This window comes from Neofelis nebulosa, chromosome 5 (genome assembly GCF_028018385.1).
Source record: "Neofelis nebulosa isolate mNeoNeb1 chromosome 5, mNeoNeb1.pri, whole genome shotgun sequence".
In the NCBI taxonomy this organism is placed as follows: domain Eukaryota; kingdom Metazoa; phylum Chordata; class Mammalia; order Carnivora; family Felidae; genus Neofelis; species Neofelis nebulosa.
Genome location: NC_080786.1, coordinates 157,885,328 through 157,891,408, shown reverse-complemented (window position 1 = coordinate 157,891,408; position 6,081 = coordinate 157,885,328).

Below are 6,081 nucleotides of genomic sequence, written 5' to 3'. Positions count from 1 at the left end.
AGCCCAATGCAGGGCTTGAACTCGCAACCCTAAGATCAAGACCTGAGCTTAGGTCAAATGCTGGACGCTTCACTGACTGAGCCACCCAGGCGCCCCTGTCTGCTTTTTATAACTGAGCGCTGAGAGGGGCATTGAAGGCTCCAGCTGTAAGTGGCCGTTCACCCCTTTCCTCTCAGCTCTCTAACGTTTCTTTGTGCGTTGTGAGCCCTGGTGTTAGATGTGTGCCTGTTTACAATCCTTACATCTCACTGGGTTGACCCTTTATCGTTAAGTAAAGCCCCACCACACAACTGGTGGTTTTCACTGCTGTGACGTCTACTTTGCTTGACAGGCACATAGTCCTTCCCGTTTTCTTCCGATTCGCATTTCCATGGTACAGCTCCCCCTCCCTTCTTCTCTCCCCACCCACACCATCACACTCAGAGTGCGTTTCTTACAGCCGGAAGAGCTGGGACGTGTTTCAGAAACCCTATCTGCTGCTGTTGGCCTTGCCATCATTATATTTAGGCCATTTACGCTTAATGTAATTATTGGAATGGTTGGATTTGGATCTATTGTTTAAATCTTTGTTTTCTGTTTGTTCTCTTTGTTTTCCACTTTCCTTTCCTTCTCCTGCTTTCTTTTGGATCGTAGGAGTGTTTCCAGCTTTGCATTTTAATCTATCAGCTGGCTTCCTGACTAAGTGTTCCGCTGACTGCTCTAGAACTTATAATATGTGCCTTATACACTGCATTATCTACTAAAAAATTAGTATTTTACCACATCTGGGGGAATGTGGTAGAACTTAAAAACCATGCGGATTCCTTTACTGCCATCCTTTTGCTGGTGTGTCACGTATTTTGTATCTTACATGCATGGAACCCTCACCAGACAATGTTATACAGCTGGCCACTGAATAACACAAGTGTGAATGGTGTGAGTCCATCTATGTGCAGATTTTAAGAATCAATACAGTGTAACACTGTAAATGCATTTCCTCTTCCTGATGATTTTCTTAATAACATTTTCTTTTCTCTGGCTTACTTTATTGTAAGAATACAGTATATGAAACATATAACCTACAAATATGTGTTAATCGACTTGATCGACTAAGTCAAAAGTCATACGTGGATTTTTACTTTTGGGGTGGCAGTCAGCACCCGAACCCCTGCATTTTTCAGGAGCCAACTGTAATTTTTTTTCTTTTTTTCTTTCTTTCTCTTTCTTTCTTTCTTTCGAGAGAGAGGGAGACCCAGAATCCAAAGCAGGCACCAGGCTCTGAGCTATCAGCACAGAGCCTGACGTGAACCTCGAACCCATGAACTACAAGTCAGATGCTCAACCAACTGAGCCACCCAGGCGCCCCGAGGAGTCAACTGTAATTTTTATCAACATATTTTAAAGACCTTAAGAAGAGAAAAGTAGCCTCCAAATACAAAAATTGTATTTACACAGATATTTCCCATTTCTGTTGCTCTGTCTTTATTCCTAAATGTCCACATTTCTGGTATCATTTCCCCCTGAAGTCTTAAGATTGCTTTTAGAGCTTACATGCTGGGGACTAATTTTCTTGCTTTGCTTCTGTATGACAATGTCCTTACCTCTCCCTCTTTCGTGGGGAATGTGCTGCTGTGGAATCCAAGGCTAACAGCCCTCTCCTTTGAGCTCTGTGCCACTGTCTTCTGCCTCTGTGGTTTCTGGTGAGAAATTTACAGCTACTCAATACTTGTTCCCCTGCGTGTAATGTGTCATTTTTCTCTGCACGGTTTTGAGAATTTTCTCTTTATCTTTGGTTTTCCGCAGTTTGAGTGTGATGTTTCGGCTTGATTTTCTTTGAGTTTATCCTGTTTGAGGTTTACTGGACTTCTTGAATCTGTAAACTTATATTTTTCAGCAAATTCGGGAAGTTTTCAGCCATTATTTCCTCAAATGCTCTTTCTGTCAACCTTTCACTCCTGTCCCTCTGGGACTCCAACAGTGCAGATGCTGGAACTCTTGATGGCATCCTGCAGGTGTCCGGTCTCTGTCTTTGCCAATCTCTTTTTTCCTCTTTTGTCATTCATACTGGTCTTCAAGTTCACTCTCCTTCTGTCTGTACCATTTTCCTAGTAAGCTCATTTGGTGAATTTTTTTATCTGTTATTGTGTTTCTAAATGTAAATACCCATTTTACTCTTTTTCATAGTTTTTAAATCTCTGCTGAAAATTTTTCACCTTTGTTTTTGTTTCCAGAGTGCTTTCCTTACTTAATGGAGCATATTTATGGTAGTTGACTTCAATGCTTTATTTGATCATTTCAACATGGTGGTCATCTCAGAATTGGCATTGTTTATTATCTTTTACCTTACAAGTTCTTGCAGTTTTCTTTGGTATTATTGTTGTTTGAGTACTTCTGGATTGTATTTTACACATTTTCAATATTGCTTAATTCTGGATCCTATCACAATCTTCTCCAACATTGCTCATTTTGCTTTTGCTGGCAGGTCAGCTTGATTAGGGCAGAGCACAAATTCAGACCCACTTCCTGTGGGCTCTGCTTCCTGCATGAGTTTAGTTCTCAGGCTTTGTGGTGCTATTTGGACCCATCTCACACTTGCATGCCCCTGGGTCCAGTCTTTGACCTTGAGAGTGGTTTACACCATGACTCAATTCTCAAAGCCTTTCCACACATGTCCAACCGAGGGGTGAGCCTGGAACTTGGTACAAAGCTTTATGGGATCTCTTTCTTGACCTCCTTCTTATCTCCCACGTGCCCTGGCCTCCAGAGGCCTCCTTCCCTGCTCCTCTGGCCGTCGAGCAGGAGTTGTGACCCTCACCCCCTGCCGCGTGTGTCCTGTGCCTGCGTCACTCTGGGCCACAGTGAGGACAGCAGTAACTTCTGCTGTTATAGCTGATGCCCCCACCTTCCTGGGAGCCCAGGTTTCGGGCAGGAGTTTGCCTCTGGGGCAAGACCGAGATGAAGAAAATGAAGCAGGACATCTTCCCCTCCTCTCTGCACCCATCAGGGCACTGCTTTCCCAGGCCAGGGGCCAGAGAGGAGGGCTTCTCTTGGCCACGCGCACCGTGTTGTTCTGGGGTGCAGAACACCTTGAGCTAAGCCAGGGGTCCTGGGCGGGGGGCAGGACATTCCCCTCCTATCAGCCTTTCATCAGGGTTTGATTTCTCACCCCAATCTCTGTCGGAAAATTGCTCTATTTTACCCTGCGTGATAGCGTTAGCTGCGATGAGTGGTAGAGACGGGGTGGAGTGTGCCTGCTTTGTCTCAGCCGGGGCTGGAAGCCGCTGGTGGCTTTTTTCTCCTAAATATTCTCCATTTTGTTTTATTTCCTACAGCTTCATTGGGGTAGAACTTACATGCCAATATTCACTAATCGTAAGTGTATACCGTGATGATTTTAGCAACTTTACGGGGTTGTGAAATCATCACCACAGCTCAATTTTAGCACATTTCCATTACCCCACACGCTCCTCTAGCTCGTGTGTAACCACTCCCTGTCAGTTCCTTTTTAAGAAAATGAAATATCTGAAGACTACAGAAAAGCGTGAAGACCGGCGTCACCAACACCCACGTACCCACCATCTGAGTCTGTCAGATCTTAACATTTGGCCTTACTTTGCCCAGTAGTTTTTCTCCTCAAAAATATAAAACTGGGGCACCTGGGTGGCTGAGTCGGTGAAGCGTCTGACTTTGGCTTGGGTCATGATCTTGCGGTCTGTGGGTTCGAGCCCCGCATTGGGCTCCGTGCTGCCAGCTCGGAGCCTGGAGCCTGTTTCCGATTCTGTCTGTCTGTCTGTCTGTCTCTTTCTCTCTGCCCCTCCCCCCACTTGCACTCCGTCTCTCTCTCTCAAAAATAAATAAACATTAAACAATTAAAAGCAAAAAAGAAACAACTATATAAAACCGAAAGCCTCCGCACTCCGTTCCAGGACCACTGCCCCCTGGGCCCTCAGAGGGGCTGGTGAGCGGGTGTATTGCATCCCAACACACACATCCTTCTGCAACTCGTGCGTTAAAGACCCTCAGTGTTGGGGCGCCTGGGTGGCGCAGTCGGTTAAGCGTCCGACTTCAGCCAGGTCACGATCTCGCGGTCCGTGAGTTTGAGCCCCGCGTCAGGCTCTGGGCTGATGGCTCGGAGCCTGGAGCCTGTTTCCGATTCTGTGTCTCCCTCTCTCTCTGCCCCCCCCCCCCCCCCCGTTCATGCTCTGTCTCTCTCTGTCCCCAAAAAAATAAATAAAAAACGTTGAAAAAAAAAAAATAGAACATGTTGAGATTTGGGGCGCCTGGGTGGCGAGTCGGTTAAGCATCCAACTCTTGGTTTCAGTTCAGGTCATGATCTCAAGGTTCGTGGGTTCGAGCCCCACCTCTGGCTCTGCGTTGCTGGTGTGGAGCCTGCTTGGGCTTCTCTCCCTCTCTGCCTCTCTCTCTGCCCCTCCCCTGCTATCTCTCTCTCTCTCTCTCTCTCTCTCTCTCAAAATTAAAAAGAAAATGTTGAGATTTCCTTTGTGGCTTAATACATGATGTGTTTGTCAATTAGGGAGAAGGGCGTCCATTCCCCAAATCCTCCGTAGGCCTGACTTGCATTTCTGTTTCATCTGTTCATTTCTGAGACAGGTGTGTTCAAGATGTTCGCTGCGTCTGCTTATGTATCTGTCAGTTTCGTTCTATGTATTTCGCAGCTATTTTGTTCAGCACAGGAAGACCTGTGACTGCTTTCTGCGTGCATTACAAACTCCGTGCCCCCATCGTTCCTTAAGCACTGAATGCTTTTGGCCTTGAGTTGTATCTTTTGAGACCATTAAAAAAAATTTTTTTTGACACTTATTTAGTTTTGAGAGACAGAGAGAGACAGAACGTGAGCAGAGGAGGGGCAGAGAGAGAGGGAGACACAGAATCCGAAACAGGCTCCGGGCTCCGAGCTGTCAGCACAGAGCCCGACGCGGGGCTCGAACTCATGAACCGCGAGATCATGACCTGAGCCAAAGTCAGACACATAACCGACTGAGCCACCCAGGCGCCCCTAAAATTTTTTTAATGTTTATTTATTTATTTTTGAGAGAAAGAGAGAGAAAGAGTGTGAGTGGGGGAGGGGCAGAGAGAGAGGGAGACACAGAATCGGAAGCAGTTCCAGGGCTCAAAGTCACAGACCGTGAGATCACGACCTGAGCCGGAGTCGGACACGCAGACTGAGCCACCGCAGTGCCCCTTAAGAAGGCTTTTGGATGGCTCTCAGATATGACATGGAATATTTCTTATCAAATTGTCCATTGGCGAGTGTGAGAAGCGACGGTGGCCCCCGATCTCCCGTTCCGGTTCCGTAGGATTTTTGTTTCAGATCGTCGATACTTTCACCGCTGTTTATAAAACCAATAGTTACGTAGGCTTCATCATTTCTGCGAATTTCCTTGCTCACTTCTGTGGGCTCACCGCATACCCCTGCTGGGTTTATTCGACGGAGAGCGTCTTCTGCGCAGAGAGTAGGGAGCTAGGTGTCTGAGTCCTGGCTCATCTGAACATGCCTGGTTTCATTTCTTTGGGAACCTAATCCATTCGTGTCTCCTCTCCTCCCCGCCGTCCCCCCTCCCAGCCCCCCACCTCGTGGCATTTTCTTGCCCTCTGTTCTGTCCTTCGAGGGCGTCAGAAGCCTCCTGAGGGCACGCAGCGGCCTCTCGCCCGGCCGGTCGGGACCCGGAGCCCCTGTCACTGGCACGTGCCCCTCTCTGTCCACGGGCCGCCGCTCCTGGGCTCTGGGGCTCCGCTGGGTGTGGGCATCGGCACCGCGTGTCTCCGTCTTCCAGCCTCCGTGCCGACGCCGGTCCTGCACTGCCCACCGGCTCACTCTCACCCTGGCATTCTGCTCCTCGGTCCCTTTCGTGCTTTTTATTTCCGCGACCGAGGTCTGGGTCCCCGGCACCTCTCCCTCTCGCCTCTCCTGTGAGTGCAGTCTGCGGGCCGGGCCCCTGCCCCTGGGTGCGAGCCCGAGGTCCTCCGTCCCTGCAGGACACGGCCACGGCCTCGCCCAGGGGCGGGCCCTGGGGGCCACCACACTGGTCCCCGGCGTGCTCCCCCCTCTCGCTGCCCCTCGCCGGTGGGTGGTGCGTGCGC